Raw genomic sequence first — 17,610 nt, forward strand, 5'->3', positions numbered from 1 at the left:
CTTTGGAAGATATATTGAGAGGTTGTGTGATTGACTTCAAGTATAATTGGGATGATCATTTACCTTTGATTGTGTTTGCTTTTAATAATAGCTAACATTCAAGTATCTAAATGGCTCCATTGAGGCAATTTATGATAGGAGGTGTAGATCTCCTATTGGTTGATTTGAAGTTTGCGAGGTTGCTTAGGTTTAACTTATTCGAGAAAAGTTAAAAATGGCCCAAAGTTGACAAAAATCTTATGCCGATGTTAGAAGAAGAGAGCTTGAATTCGATGTAGGTGGTTGGGTTTACTTGAAAGTCTCACCCATGAAGGGTTTGGTGAGATTCAGAATGAAAGGGAAGCTTAATCTCTATTATGTGGTCTCATATCAGATATTGAGGCATATTCGCAAGGTTGCCTATGAATTAGAGTTGCCTAATGATTTAACATTGGTGCATCCGGTATTTTATGTCTCTTTGTTGAAAAAGTGTATTGGCGATCCGACATCTATAGTACTATTGAAAAGTGTTGGAGTTAAAGAAAGTCTTTTGTATGAAGAGGTTCCGATTGAGATTTTAGATCATCAAGTCTGGAAGTTGAGAAACAAAGAAGTTACTTCCATGAAAGTTCTTTGGAGGAATCAATTAGTTAAGAGTGCTACTTGGGAAGACGAAATGATATCAAAGTATCCTCATCTCTTTCCCTTCGCTCCTATTCTAGCTTGAGGTATTAATTTCTCATAAGCCATTCTTTCAGATTCATGTGTTTTAGTCATTCTCATATTTCCATATGCATTCATATTCATGAAAACTTGATTTTGATGTTATGATTTAGCATGGATTGATTTCTCCTTATTTATGTGCATTTTGATGAGATTTGCATTCATGTTGGGTTGTTAGCTTTTCTCAGTACTCTATTCATCCTAGCTTGAGTCCCATTCGAGGACAAATGTTCCCACGGGGGAGATATTGTAAAACCTTAAAAATTAGAAAGTTGGATTAGAAAGGAAAGGTGCATTTTTTTGGGCATTGATGCAGAGTCTACAGTCCAACCTACGAAATGTAAAAACTCATACGGGACGTAAGAAAGGAGTCGTAGGACAGGGTTTAAGTTTTGGAAATCTCAATTCTCTGATGTTTGGCCTATGAGTGAACATGATGAACTGTAAGGGGTTCTACAGACCGTAGAAGGGATCCGTAGAAGTGATCCAGACTTAGTGATTCAGGGGATAGTTCTCCGGCATCGGTTTCTGAGCCGGAAGATGATCAACTCATACATGCTTGGAGAGCGGAGCTACACTCCAAGGCTATAAATGATCCAGCTTGGATCTCAGTGCCTCCTACGCCTCCTCCACCTCCAGCACATATAGTGGAGCAGGGACCTCCTACTTAGCTTCCTCCACCTCGGTCACTGAACATATTTAAGGCTGAGGGTTTGAGGACCATTCTTGAAGAAAAGAGGTTATCTACAGACTTAGTTGTAGACCAGTACCTAGAGGTGTGGAACACTATTAAGTTCCACAGGTTCGAGATATTTACAAAACCCCCGAGGCCCTTACATTCCTACTTGGGATCGGGAGTTCTACGCGGCATACAAGGAGCTGGTGCCAAAGGGAAATGAAAAGGACAACACTTTCGAGCCGGTTGACTATGTGGTAATTCGGGGAAAGAATGTCAAATGCAGCAGTATCGAGATTAATGAGGTGTTGGGATGTACAATGATCGTTATGCACTACTACATAGATAAAACCCAGAAGAAGACATTAGATGATTTAAAGGGTTGGTTGGCACCCCTGATTTTTTATGTGACACTAAGGTAGATTAAAGTTGGTTCACCGATTGAGATGAAGGACCTGAACGTGGCTGTTAGGTATTGGTTCGGGTTCATCAGCAGCACATTGATGCCTTCACAGAATGAGTCGATCCTCCGACATCCAAAGGCTTCGTCTTTGAGCTGCATCATGGATCACGAGAGACTGAATTTAAGTTTTATCGTAGAGAAAGAGATGGCCATGAGGGCAAAGCAGAGTCAGACTTCTATTTTCTTTCCAATTTTGATCACTGAGTTGTGTAGGAGGGCCCGTGTTCCCGTGATTGCAAAGATGGATGTGGAAGTGACTCCTACTTCCTCTACTGACATCCGACCGATCAAGGCCGAGTGTATGAGGGATGAGGCTGATCGGAGGAGAGCTGCACCTGCGGATACGTCCCCGGTAGTCGATGTTGATATTTTGTCGACAGAGGCAATACTCCCTCCTCAGGCCATTGAGCCTACAGGTACCTCTGGTCCCTTTACTTCAACCCCTACTTGTTCGTCTGTTTTACCCCTCCTACTACTGCTGATGGTGTTTCCTCCCAACCCTCTATCACCAAGGCCATGCTATACAAGATGGGCAATTTGGCTCAGTCTGCTAATGTGTGTGCCTCCCAGGTAGAGGCTGTTGTTCCTGCGTTGATCGAGCAGGCTATTGCTGCTACTTTTTCCCCGATTAGGGCTGAGCTGAGAGAGCACATGAAGTCGATAGAGGCCCACAAATTTGCGTTGGATGCCCTTACAGTGAGGGTAGAGGCTTATGAGCAGGTCCGAGGTTATTCTGATGCTGTAACGGCCTTGAGGGCCGATATATTGGGCTAAGAAAGGATGTGGACGAGCTGACGTCCTGTCACAACCCGAGAGCACCCCCTAGTCGTAACCGACGTACTCGACCTCGAAGAGGTCTAATACAAGCCCCTTAGCATTCATAACATTCGATATATAAAATAGTGTGGAATTAAAACTTATTTAAAACCAACAATCTTAAAACTCTCTCATAAAAGCAACGAAAACTAAGTCTCACATGGCCATCTTAAAGACAACATTAGCAAGATAGGGTCATGACCCTTTACAATCAAAAGAACTCTATTTAAGTCTATTAGAAGAGTCTTATCATAAAAACTAGAATATGAGAGTCTTGTCCTTGACATATGAGGACATACCATAAGATCTTGAGAGAACTTCAATTCCCAAGCTTTACTAGAGAACTCGATCACTTGCCAGAACCTACACTTGTAGAAAATAGAGAAAGGTATGGAGTTAGCAAAATTAAGTACTAAGTATGATGACCATGAAAAAACATGCTAAAAGGGACATTTAGTTGAGATATATGCTCTTATGCCATTTTTGGTAAAAACCTTCATAATACAAGTTCAAGAGACACATTTTAAGGCACCATCCACATATAAGACAATATCCCTATCATAGACATGCTCAACTAGTATCAATATGCACCACATAATCATATTAGTCAAATATGTCATTTCATCATCATAGAACCTCTATCCAAAGTTACCCTAAGACACACTTAAGTAAGACATGAAGTGGTCGCCCATATAACCTCTTCAAGCATACCTAAGTATTCCTCAAGGCTACCCTAGATAAGGACCTCTCTTTTTCAACATAATATCAATAAGTCAACACTCTTTATTAAACCATTTTTGGAGACATTCATGCATTTAGGGGACTTTCACATATTAGTCATCAAGACTTAGGGAACTCACTTTAGCATCTTCCAAGCCTACTTGTGCCATGTGTAGATAGCATCCCATACTACTACCTACACGTTGCAGAACCTATCCAATAACTAGAGTGCACATCCCACATGATGGGAATAGGCATTAACCGACATAGACCACACTATCTACGCTTGGAATCCGGTGTCATAAGATCCCACACCGTGGAGGGGTGTTCCACTTGCCAAGGGTAGAACTAGTACACATCCCATGTAGGCACATGGTTTAGGGGATATCCAAAGAAGTTCATTGTGCCCTAACCTCATGCTCGGAGAGGGCCACCATCTTCACCATATCCACTCGGTGCTTAGCCTTAGTTCCCATAGAGTAATTTTATTCACATATATGTACTAGAGAGGGCACCATCATTAGGTCTAGCCGACACATAGTACTTCTACCAGGAAGGGCACCACAAAGGATCTACCGATCAAGGTTCATTAAGGATATCTTATTAACTTTCTTAGAGAGGGTTTTCTACCGTTCCGATCCACTAACTCTAAGTCTATCATTTCACACAAGAAGAAGGTCATCACCACAAGGTCCACCACTTCAAGGTTTCACATTCACTTAGGGGTCTAGACTTACTCATGAAAAGGGTACCATGCTTAGGTCTAGCCTATTCGAGATATAGCCTAGAATGCCTCTTTAGTCATTCATAGAAAGGGCACCATGCTTAGGTTTACCAATCCATGCTCAATTAGACACGTAAGTCAAAATATCACATTCAAGAAGAGGTACCTAAGTCTACCAAATCGAGAGACAAAATCACCATATAGAGACCCTTCATAGTCTAACATCATCAGTTATGAACATTAAGAGAGATCACACTTTCAATCACAATGCTACACACTTACACAAGATCACCTTGAGATCCCATGAACATCTTCACATCATACATTCAATACATCATAACATGATAATACATCAATTCATTATACATCATAACATGATAATAGATCAATTCATTATATAATTCCTTCAAGGCTATGCTCATAATACATTCAATAAGTAAAAACCTCCACCATAGGTGGATCACACATCATTCTATCACAATGCTATATCAATTCTACACTAATAATAAAGTTAGGTCAAACTTACCCTTTTCCAAAGCCACTATCACCATTCGTCCATTCTCCAACAATTCACAATAGATAAGCATAGATAATAATAGAAATCAACTATACAACTCAATCTGAACACAATTTCATCAACGTTGAATCATCAGCAATAAACCCACTTCATAAGCTAATTTTAGGGTTTTGTGGAAATCAAGGGCTCATAGAGTTTTTCATCCAAAAATTTCAATCAAACATCAATAATATCATAGATTGTATTTTGAAAATCATTTTCATGATAGAACCCTTGAGTGGAGTGAGAAAGAGGCCTTTTCATAAACTTTGGAAAACTTGAAAACCATTTGAGATTTGGCTCTAGGGAGAAAACTAGCCCTAGATAAAGAGCCATCATACCTTATTATCAAGAATTCCCAAGAAATTTGATGGAGGAAACCTTGAATTCGAAACCCTAGCTTCCCACACCTTCTTCTTCCTTGAGCTTGAGAGAAATATAGAGAAAGAAGAACTTTGGGGTTTTTTATTAGGGTTTTTGAAATAAGGAGTTAAAGGAAGGTTTTAAGACTTAAAACTATTTATATTTATCATATAAACCTTTTAAAATCAATTCCAAACATTTAAATATTTAAAAGAAATTACCCAAAAGCCCCTAAATGAGGCAGCCCCGTCAGGGATCACGCCCACTTGGGCCGTGGTGCCCGTGGTCCCTTGACCAGTGGGCCTCTCCACCATGTCAATCCCTCAAGGTCCCAAGGCATCTTCACAGAGGCTCCCACGATTCGTGGTGCACACCACGACTTGTGGTGGAGCTCGTGAAGATGAGGCACCACCTAGGCAAAGTTGCCTTGCCTCCCTTGAGACCAAGTAATCTTCACGCCCAAGTATATGGACCATCTAGGGAACCACTGGTCGTGGTGATGCCTGTGGTCTTTGGGGCAGTGAGCAGCCAACTTGGGACAGCCTTGGCTTTTTTGCTAAGGCTTGCCCCTTTTGTCTTGGCTCCTTGTCTAGCACCCTCAACCAACCTAGAGTAGGTCTCATAGCATGCAGTCTAATATGTGCCTTGATGTTGACTCCTTAAACCCCTTTCAAACAAGACAAGGGCAGCATTACACCACTAAAACACATTAGCTCAAAAGACTAGTCTCCGAACGTCATGGTCGTCCCTTGATGTTCGACCTCAAAACTCTTCAAACTAATCCTTAAAATCCAAAACTCTTTATTTTAACAAAATCCACTAATCTATCGATGCTATTCGGTACAATAGAGATCCCCAACATCCTAAGTGCAGAGTTCCCATCCAGTTCTGAGGTTCCTCCGGCTATTACTACCGGATATGTTGCTATGGATGAGGTTGAGGTTGCATCTGAGGCTGAGACCGATGAGGAGGAGCTGGGTGTTCGTGACGTAGAAATGTATGATGATTTGGAGGACCTTGAGGGTGTGATGGTCCAGTCACTGGTAGAGGCTTCATTGTGGGATACCTCGATGGTGGGTTCCAGTAGAGCAAAGGATGTTGATGAGCCGGGCCCTGATGCCCCTACAGATGGAGTCACCGATATGCACAGTTCACCCCAGGCTTAGTCTTGCGGGATGATCCTTTTCACCTACTTTCTATTATTTCTAGGCTGTTTTATTATTTTTGCGCATTTGATGACAATTTCGAGATTATTTTGGTGGGGTGAGGTATTTCCATACCCACTTCTTTTGGGCTGTTTTATGGATACTCTTTGTGTGTGAATATTTTGTTTGTGAATGCCGATTTTTGTTGATATATATATATATATATATTTTGTGATCCATTGAGTTGGTCCTTTGTTTTGAAATGCAAACTGGTAGAATGTTGGTTTTGCCACCTATTGAATGTGCTTGGATGTGGTTGTTCTCTTGCAATTTTGAGTGTCGGTTGTGATCAATACCGATGACTTTAATAGTGCTCTTGATTGAACAATATGAGTGTATGGTTACGATGAGGAAAATTGAGTTACATAGGTCATATGTAAACTCCTAGCCGGTTGTTGAGTTGATCTCTTGTGATGATCGTTGGACACTATCTGGAAATTGTAGAGTCTTGTTTGATGATTGTGTCAAATGCCATGCGTGGTGAGGTTTTCTTGAAACATGTGTTTGGTAATACCTAGAACTTTCCCCGTTAGTCCAATTGATTGATGTAAGCAAGCGATTGAAATGATCTTATGCACAATTTGTAAGGAGTGAACCAAAAACTCTTATACGTCTTTGTGACCACCTTATGAGAGTGTGAACCTAGCTTGACACCATTTCAACCTATCCTTTTCTTTGGAAGAAACTTGAACAACTTTGACCTCTTTGTCCCATCACCTATAACCTTCATGAAGTATTGGTTCATTTGAATAGTCAACTTAGGCCAAAAGCTAAGTTGGGGGTTTGGTGAAAAAGAAGGAAAATCAAGAAGTTTGAAAAATTCGCCTTTGAAGGATATTGTTGAAAAAGATGGAACCCCTTCATGTACAAAAAAGAGAGAAAAGAAAAATGTGAAATTAGAAAAAATATTGAAAAAGAGAAGAGTTTGTGAAATAAAGCTTGTGAAATGAACAAAAGAAATGGGATATCCAATGAGTCTTGCTTAAATGAACATAGGGTGGATTTGAACATCACATTGTGCGAAAGAGAAGGAGAAATAGTGAAATGCAGGCCATGCTTCATGAAGGTAAAAGTCACTAAACCAAAATGATCATACCTTTACACTCAGCCTTATTGCAAGCCTTGAAAGTCCTTTGTGATCTTGAGTGAGCTGAAAATAATGTTGATTGGAAAGTAAGGGCAAGCCTATGGGTAGAGTCATGCATGTGTTTATCTTTGGGAGTGTGAGAGTTGTATTTGATACCGAAATTCTAAATTGTTGATGAGTTTTGTGTGAGCATGGAATCATTCTTGGTGTTAGGGTATTTGAATGATTTTGTTGAGATTGAACTTGCATTCAAAGCAAGCATTGTGAGCTTGAGTTCTATTTGATGATGGTTAGTCATAGTTTGAATCTTAGAGTGCACAACTGAACATTACATGTGTAGTTTGAACCTCTTGTGTGCATTCCTGTTGAGTCTTGAGTAGCCCTATTTGTAGACATCCTTATTAAACTGATTGATCTTGGGTTTACTTGAGGACAAGCAAAAGTTTAAGTTGGGGGTGTTGATGAGTGTGGGAATTTGACTCATTTAGGGCTTGTTATTCACAAAATTAGTGTCTTCGATGTCTATTTTGTGCTCCAAACTCATGTTTAAATGTTAATATGCAGATAAAAAAGCAAATGAGCAAGGCAACAACATTACCGGGCAAAAAGGAGCAGAAGAGATGAAAAAGGCTGAAGGTAGTGAAAGTTGAGAATCGCCAAAGCCACTCGGTGACTCGCTGAGTGACACTTCAGCTCGCCTAATGTTGCAGACTGCTAGCCTTAAGGAGAAGCCAACTTGCCAATAGAATTGAACCTTCGGCGAACCGCCGAATGGATCAACGATAGAGACTTTGATCGCCTAAAGTTACAAGGTCTGAAGGATGTAGAGTCAAGGCAAACCGGTGATGTAGAGGAGCAATTGGTGCATCACCGACTGGGTCGGCGATGCTCGACTAACTCCAACGAGTGACCCCGCAGGCCAAAATCTGAAAACGTATAAATTATTTTTCAAAAAGAGAAAAGAATATTCTGAAAGGTTCGGATTAATCCTACCATTGTTAGACTCCGAGTTTTGAACTCAAACATTGTTCTTCTTAGTTCTCGAGAGTTTTCTAGTATAATTCAAGTTGGGTTTTCAATAGTGAGCATTTTGGACCATTGTAAAGACGTGGATTGTATTCCCCAGCTTATGGATAACGTAGTTGGTAATGATTTCCTACTTTTTAGAATGTGTGGCTAAAACCCCCATTCTTGGGGGTGTGATTATGTGATTAATTGTCTTAATTAGCTTATAGGTGTTAGTAATTACTGATTTAAATTGCTGTTTGGAAGTGGGTTTGATTGATAATTAAATGTTAACTTATGAATTGTAGTTGCAAATGCAGTTCTAGATTAGCACTCTATGCTTGCTCGAGAGAGATGTTTTAGAATTAAGATTATTAATTGATGATTGTACTGATTTGATTGTTGTGGTTCAGCTCAAGAGAGTGAATCTTAATTCGATCCTACCTATCTAGCTCGAGAGAGTAGATAAATTGAGGTTTTGGGCTGTTTATAGTTTGATGCTATTACATCTAAAGCCTAGCCTACCCACTTAGATTCAACAACTTTTAGTAATTAATAATCACCCGTATAGAAAAATTGGCAATTAATCGATCACATCCCCAAGTATCTCTTTCTACTTGATTACTCCCCTATTTTCGTAGTTGTTAATTAACAAACCTCATCCGGCCATTTGACACTTGTTGTCAACCTCTTCGATTTACTTCAACGTTTTTGATAATCTCTATTCGTACAATCAATTAGAACATGTCTTTCACTTCGTAATTGAATTCTCTACCGTATCACTCCCTGTGGGATCGACCCCAACTCTTCGTTGGGTTTATACTAGATTGTGATCGCCTACACTTAGTATTAGATGAACTGTAGTTGAACGTTATCATAGGTCCAAACTATAGACATTTTAAGTAAGGGTGTTTTGGTTTTTTTCTACACAATTAACCCCTAAACTGTGTTTTTTTGGCCCTATAACTATCCTATAATCATTTGTTATCTTACTAACTTAGACTAAATCCCCTCATTCACTCAATTTCCGCAAATTCTTCAAGTCTTCTTCTAAAAAATTCTCTCAAGAGCTTCAAGGTTAAAACTAACATTTCAAGGGACTCAAGGTCTCGTTCTATCACGAACGGAGTCTACACCCTGGACGTGGCCGACACTCGAGAACCATTGTTGGTCTCCAAGAGAAACCTCATCATGGCTGACTACAAGCAGAAGACTAACTCAAGCATACATGAGCGTAGAACTGAATTAAATTCAATAACTCAAATACTCTAACTTTATACAGATCTGAACAATACTCAATAGATAAATTCAGAGATCTTAAAAACAACTCAAAGCGGATACATACTGAAAACTACTCAACTTTGTCTATCTATGAAGCCTCTACTATTACAGAAAGATATCGGGACAAAACCTACGACATCTCAAAACCAACTAACTGCAAGGTAAAGATGAAGTCCTCCGAAATATAAGAAGGCTCACTAAAGCTGATTGAAACTGCAAGTGGTATCAACGAAGCTTCTGTTGATGACGATGAATACCTGTATCGGCATCATAAAATGATGCTAGTCAAATGACATCAGTACATTGAATGTACGAGCATGTAAGGGGAATTCTGAAGCATAAACATAAGCTTGAACTGATGAAAATAAACTTACCTCTTCTCAACTCACTCAACTCAATTCAACTCGACTCAACTCAATGAAACATAGTTCAACTCAACTTAGAGAAATTTGGCTCAACTCAATAGTAAGATACTCAACTCTGTGAAACATAGTTCAACTCAACTCAGAGAAATAGGGCTCAACTCAACAATAAGATACTCAACTCTGTGAAATATATTTCAACTCAACTCAAATCAATAGGGATCAACTCAACAATAAGGTACTCAACTCTGACTCAAGATACTCAACTCAAGATAAAAGCAACAATAAAGGATGCAATATCTGAAAAGCTGTTAGAATAATAGATAATAACTCAGGTTTATGCAAAGATACAATAATAACTCAATTGTATGAAATACAATAATAACTCTTATTTGTATGCAAAGATACAAAACAACTCTGTTTGGGAGATTCTCTAACCGACAACCATCACTATGCGCTATGTGATGATACAACGTCTAGCCCACGCTGCCAGAACTGTCCTATACTTTGCCGGGGTATAGAACCTACTAACTAAGTGCATCCACTAGTCTATGCTTAAAAGCAATAAAGAATCATCTAAAAGTATGACCCTTTCTATCCACGTTGTCTACATGGTTTATGCAGATTGTGAGTTGTTAGAACTCTCCCCCATATCGGTGCTCAATACTACTACTAAAATATAACTTAGCTTGTTATGTTTTAAAGAAAAAAATTCATCTTCCTCAACTTTGAGATTATTACTCAAAAGGTTTTGTCTTAAAAGAGATAGTACTGAAAACTACTCATGATCTCTTTTGGAAATCGGTGTTTCCTCTTTTATAAATGTAAAAACATTTCTCTTGGGAATACTTAGTTCCCATATATCATTTTAAAGAAAATGAAACTTGACTCTACTCTTCCTCATACTCATTTACTCAACCCTTTAAACAAATTATGAATAATTGTAAAAGACTTCTCAAAATAGGGTTCATGCCGAATTATGGACGTGAACGAATCAATTCAAGGTTTTCAATAACCATATGTAGAACTCAATACTCGAAACTCAATGACTCCAGAACTCAAGGACTCAATGATACTACTCATCTCATGAATGCTCGACTCATAAGGTTCATGCAGAATTATGGGCATGAACTAATCAACTCAAGGACTTTCATGGGTAACATTTAGTAGTCCCATGATTAGGGATAGATCCCAAAATGATTAGGAACTCAATACTCAAGACATAGAACTTGAAGATACTACTCCTCTCAAAGATACTCAAATTATGAAGTTCATGCTGAATTTATGGGCATGAACGACTTGACTCAAGGATCTCAATGATAATGTAGACTAATGAATACATTCTTCTCATTCTCATACTCACTTAATCGAGTTTTGAAACAATTTAAAAGTTATTGTAGAAGACTCCTCGAAAAGACTCAAAGGGACTTTCTCAAACTTTACTCTTAACGCTTCCTTGAATTTGACTTATGGATTCAAGGGTTATAGTTCATGATATGAATGATCTCTCGATGTTTATATGTAGTTTCGAGTAGTTAGAATCAATACGAAGTAAAGGTACACTTCAAAAGAACTTAGACGGGTAAAACAATGGAAAAAATGTGGGGCCAGACGACCCTGGCGCATTGCTTGCGCGGGGTGACAACCCCTAAACTTCAGAGGCAACAACCTGGTGCACTGCTAGGGCGCCACCCCAGCCCATCTGGCTCATCTAGGGCAGGCCGCCCATGCCCTCCCCCAGAACTATCCGACAAATTTTGGCTCTAATTCGCCTAGAATCAAATGGTTTCTTCCCAACTTACTTAGATTCTAATAACTAATATAAGTACACGAAAATATATTCAAAAACAACTCTCAAGCTCCCAACTTTCATCTCAAGAACTCATCAATCCATCCTAATTCAAGAACGAAAACAACGCTTCAAGAACTTTTATCAAGAACTTAAATTTCTCAATATTTATGGATAAATTCGCAAAAGAAACTCATGATTGGCATGTGGGTGAACGAACCCAACACTTTGAAAACTTACATACGTCTTAAGATCGAATCCATGGCAAAAATCTGCAACAAAACTCAAGAATCTTGACGAACGCCTTGAACCTTCCTTCTTTTCTCCTCTTTTCTCTTCTTGAACTCTTTTCTAAACCCTAAGCATAATTGGGATTTGTAAAACTGAACAAAATCAGTTTAGACCCCTAAATATTACTAAAAATCATTTTAAGATGATGGGTAAGGAAAAGACCAAAATACCCCTCATATTTTTGGGTAACTTTCCTCAATTGGATATGCAGACTTCAAACTGGCATATCTCCTTCACACAAGCTCAAAAATTAGCAAACTTGGCAGCGTTGGAATGAGAACTCAGAGATCTTTCATTTGATATATTATGGGTCTCCTAACTTATCTTGTACCAAAAATTATGGTCGTTTGAAGTTAACCCCAAACTTAGAAGAACTTAAGAATGACTTGAATGAACTTTCTTTAGTTGTTTTTGAAACTCAATGTGCTATATCTAGGGACCCTAAAACTTAAGAAAATTTTAAATTCCTCCGTAAAATCTTACTCGCAACGAAGAATGGGTCGAGTCTTAGCTCAAATTTTTTCCGGGGTGTTACACGTTCTCCATTTATTTTTGGATTTGATTATCAAGGTATGTGGAAATTCATCAATGGGGTCTTTTCATCTAGTGGTCCCAAAATAATCTCAATTTTCTAAATTGATTTCACCTAATTTCATTAGGGTTTCATGCAATTCTCCATTAGTCCTGTTTATTATGATTCAATTGTTTATTTTCAATATTATTAAGCATGATTTGATTCAATTACCTGGTTTTAAATTGATTTCATATAGACTTGTGCCTATGTCTACTTCATAAACATGAATTTTGTATTAAGCTTATTAACTTATGAATTATGATTATGAAAGCTATGCATGTTTTATAAAAAGAATGATTATGAACTATGGATTCTTTTGAGATAAGTATCAATGATTTGTGAAAGATTTTCTCAATAAAATCATGATTTAGATGCTTAGAAAGGTAAGTGATTATAATGAAGAAGTGTATGAAATCATGATGTGAAAGGAGCTGTTCTAATATAAATTTAGGATTGGGTTGGTAGTAGTAATTGTGCCTTTCCAGGTATTTGATTTATGAAAATGAATATGTCTTTTCCGTTGGGATTTACATAGCACCGAGAGGATTTTGAGATGGAGATTCTCCCGTTAGTAGATGTCGGGTCTCTAGAAGCAATCTCCTTCTCTCAAACTACGTGCCACCGTAGTATTATCTTAAATGACCTAGCTAGTGGATCCACAATCGTAATTATGAATGAATGTGATGAAATTCTACCTACGTAAGTAATTTCTCCTTTTCAGTGTAAGGGTCATGCCGGATTTCATGTTATATCTCATAGGATCTTATTATATTTTATCAATAAATATTTCACAAATGAATTATGTTTCTTCAAAGGTTTTATAAAACTTTCCCTATGTTTTAAGTATGCATTTACCTTGTTTATGACTCATGGATTCTTATAATGACTTTTACTACAATTTACTTGGTCCTGCATATCATATTTAAAGCTTTTCATATTATCTTGCCTATGCCTATATTCTTATGTATTTTCTCATACTTAGTACATTCAATCTACTAATGCATAGTTGTGCCTATATTATCTTATACTATAGGGTCGGACGCTCCTCCTCTCGGACGTGCTTAAATTGGGATGTCTCAGCTTGATCATTGGGTTGGTGAGTTCTCAGGCTCTAAGGACAAGGTTATTGATGTTATAGTTCCTTTATTGCTTTTATGGTCACTTTTATTTCAGACTTGTACGTGACGTATGAGTTACATCCCAACTACTCTTACGATGTTAGAAAGGCTTGTGTCAGACGTAGTAGTATTCTGTATATCTCTTATGTACTCTGTTAGTATCCTTTATGTTGTTCTATTATTTGAGACTTATAGTAGATATATCTCTTGAATTGTATTTCATCATGCTTATGTCAAGTGGCTTGTTTAGGGCCTCTCGAGGTTCTATTCGACATGTCACACCTAGGAGGTATTTTGGGTCATGAAAGCATATTATTGATAAGGTTAAGGTGGTGGAAGTTGATGAAGTTTGGGATAAAGCTTGGTGGAAGCTGACTGGAAATGGCAAATTCACAATTTCAATCACATGGGACCTAGTAAAAGATTAAAAGGAAAGGCAAAACCGTTTCTCAAATATTTGGGTCAAGGGTCTGCAATTTAAGATTGCTTTTCTAATATGGATAGTGCGTATAAGGAGAATTCCTATTAGAGAGCTTACTATGCGGATGAGGGCGGTGGAGAATGTGACATGTTGCTATTGCAATACAACTGCTATAGAGACTTTTTAGCATCTATTTTATGATTGTCCTAATTCAAAAATGGTAGGAATTATTTGGCTGCTGCAGTTGGGGTTTAAGGTCTATTTACCCAATTGAGGAATAACATTTTTAAGTGGTGAAAAATTGATTGAGCTCCAAAACTGATGACTATTTTTAATATCATACCTATCATGGTGATTTGGCACATATGAAAGAGAAGAAATTTATATATCATGGAGGAAGGGTCTATGTTTATTGTTTATTATTAACGATTAATAGGAACATTTATTTGCTTATTATTACTAAGTATTCATGGCTAAAGAATGTTCCTATGAACTTGCCTTTCATTGTTTAGTATTTGGAGGAGTATACACCAATCTTAGTCACATAAGTTGTTACTTGGAATAAACCTAACATAAGAAATTTCAAATGTAATCTTTATGGGATATAAAGGCAACCCTGAGCCTATTATAGTGCTTTTTGTGTGAGGAATGATAGTGAAGAGTTTGTATTTGTTGAGACAAGAATAATAGGGGAAGGTTCAGTACTTGAGGCCGAAGTAATAGCAATGAGAATGGGGCTTGAATTCTGTGTAACTTACATATTAAGAGAAGGGAACAAAGTCGCAATTTTTTTTGATAACATAGTTTTTTCTTTTGCAGGTACAAATCATAGTAAATATACAAACATTGAACATGTACCAAATAAAGGAGGAAGAATCTTGCAAATGAAAAAACTACAAATTCCAAATTTGCACATAAGAAATACTAAACAAGTTTTGTATGACTAGAGAAGCAAATAATTGATGAAGGCCTTACACAAGACTGACATGATATGTGGTTGTAAGGAAAAACTGATCAATGGAGGAACAACAACATACCAGGTCCTACAGCAAATTAACTTCATATATATGATAATATGCATCCTTGAACCGTGGTATTAGCTCCGATTGGAGCTCAATCTGGTAAGAGATTAATTGAATAAAATTTTATGATATTATCAATTAAATAAAAGGATAAGGGTATAGCGGTACTCATTGGTATAGATTCATTTTGGCTTGACGAAGCCATGCTGAAGGAGGCTTCAATGAGCTAGAATCATGGCACTAGCTTGTGAGAGTTTAAAGCATCCTCGATGATTTCTACTCAAGCTAGCTTTCCCTTGGATCAAAATGTGACCAGTATTTTGAGTTCTTAGCTAACCATTAACCTCTAATCACCGTCACTTCAGAGCTCCATGTCTTGGAGAAGAAGATGAATGAAGTTTGTTGTATTTCTTTTGTTGCTCCTAGTCTAGTGATTTCACTTGATTTTTTAGCATCCAATGTAATAATGTAGTATTTACTTTCTTTCCTCTTCTATAATTTGCATGTGTATGTCACTCATTTGATTCTCTTTATTTTGAGCCTTACTATTAGATATTGGTACAAGGAACGGACCTATAATTTAAAGTATCAGGAAAAGTCTCCAACAATTTATCACTTTTTTTAATTTTAAAAAATAAAAACTGTAACGACTTGAACAGTCATTAATTCGGAAAGGAAAAATGTCGGGAGGACTAGACCCATCATCCCACCAGAGAGGGACAGGTGCCGCTAAGGCAGCGACGCTCTAGCGAGCTAGGGAGCAACAGAGAGGGAAGGTCGAAAATAGAACTTAAATGACGCGGAACCCTATTTTCTCCTTTTTGTCAAAACACCAAAAAGAGGCGAGGATCACCCCAAAAATCCTCAAAAGCCTGCTCTAGGCTTGGGAAAGAAGGAGGAAGAGAGTTCTAGTATAAGGAAGTCGATAGCTTGTGGATTTTTTGTCAAATCCACATCACGAGGTCAAAAAACCAGATTTTTAGCCATAATCCCGTGCAACTGCTTGGCACCCAGGTAGGCTAGGTTTATTTAATTAAGTATACTAAAATTCATGTTCATGGCATAGTATGTTGATAATTGATGGTAGAATTCATACGTAGGCCTTCGTGCACTAAAAAAGGGATAATTGTTTATATACTATCAGTCGTTGAATAAGATGGAAATCATAGAAAGAAACCTTATCCTGTGGAATATGTTTAGAGGATGCTTGACTCTAGTGTTAGTGTTATGTGTACTTCTTGATGTTGGTTCCATGCTTGTACACATGAATGGGATTTTAGAGAACATGACTCGTATGATGATGAAAAGTCTAAGTAGAAATAATTACATCCCATGAACCTATTACTTGATTGTATGATAATGATTATTGTTCCTTATGGATGTGATTATGACTATGGTTGTGTTGATTGGATCGGGTGTCACGTTCCGACACATATATTAGATCGGGTGTCACGTTTCGACACATATATTTGATCGGGTGTCACGTTCTGACACATACATTTGATCGGGCGTCACATTCTAGAATACTAATTAGGATCGAGTGTCACGTTTCGATACACTAACAGTTTGGGCATGGGTTTCATGAGAGGACCATCTGTGATTACTACGTTCATGTCTAATTGTCATTGATATTGAAAACTATATGTTGCTCTTGAAAGATTAATTGCCTGAACTGTATTGTGTATACGTGTATTACCGTGTTGGGTTTACTTGATATATACCTTGTTATTAAATGAACCATGAATGGTCAGGTCTAAATTGGGATGTGTAAGGTGAGTGGAGACCAAGGGTTCAGGCGTTACTGTGTGTTAGGTAGAGAGGTGGTCTGTGTTCTTGTCGTTGAGAATTAGGGTAGTGTTATGTTATAAGTAGGGCATTAAAGTGGTTAGGTATTATGTTAACAAATGGATTCGTATTGAAATGGTTATGAGCCTTGATAACATGTACTATGGGGTCAAGGGTTGAGTGGTGAGGTGGATGGAATAAGGGTATGTTGTGAGTGGTTGGCCGGGGTGGTAGTGATTACATCCTGAACCTCTCTAAGAGGTAGAATGTTTAAGTTATATTCAAGAGTGGAGCGAGTAAAGGGTTAGAGTTGAGAGTACTAGTATATTTTGAAGCAGTAAAAAATGGTAAGGGAATAAGGATATGAAAGTGGAGAAATGAACAGTCTTATTGCATGTTTCCTACTAGTCAATTTCTTGTATTATGCGGTGGGAATCGGGTTGACCGATGATGCCTACCTGTACATGTGGTTGTACTAATACTATTCTAGCTATGCCTTTTTGGCATAGTCTGGTTGCAGGGTCAGTAATGTTTCATAGGTGAAGACGAAGACAATCTCCAACAACTTCTATTTTTCCTTCCATGTGGTGGGAGCTGCATCGCTTATTATTATGTTATATGCCTTGTAAATCTTAGAAGTTCTTGTACAT

The sequence above is a fragment of the Solanum tuberosum genome, unplaced genomic scaffold (genome assembly GCF_000226075.1).
Source record: "Solanum tuberosum cultivar DM 1-3 516 R44 unplaced genomic scaffold, SolTub_3.0 scf00138, whole genome shotgun sequence".
Taxonomy (NCBI): domain Eukaryota; kingdom Viridiplantae; phylum Streptophyta; class Magnoliopsida; order Solanales; family Solanaceae; genus Solanum; species Solanum tuberosum.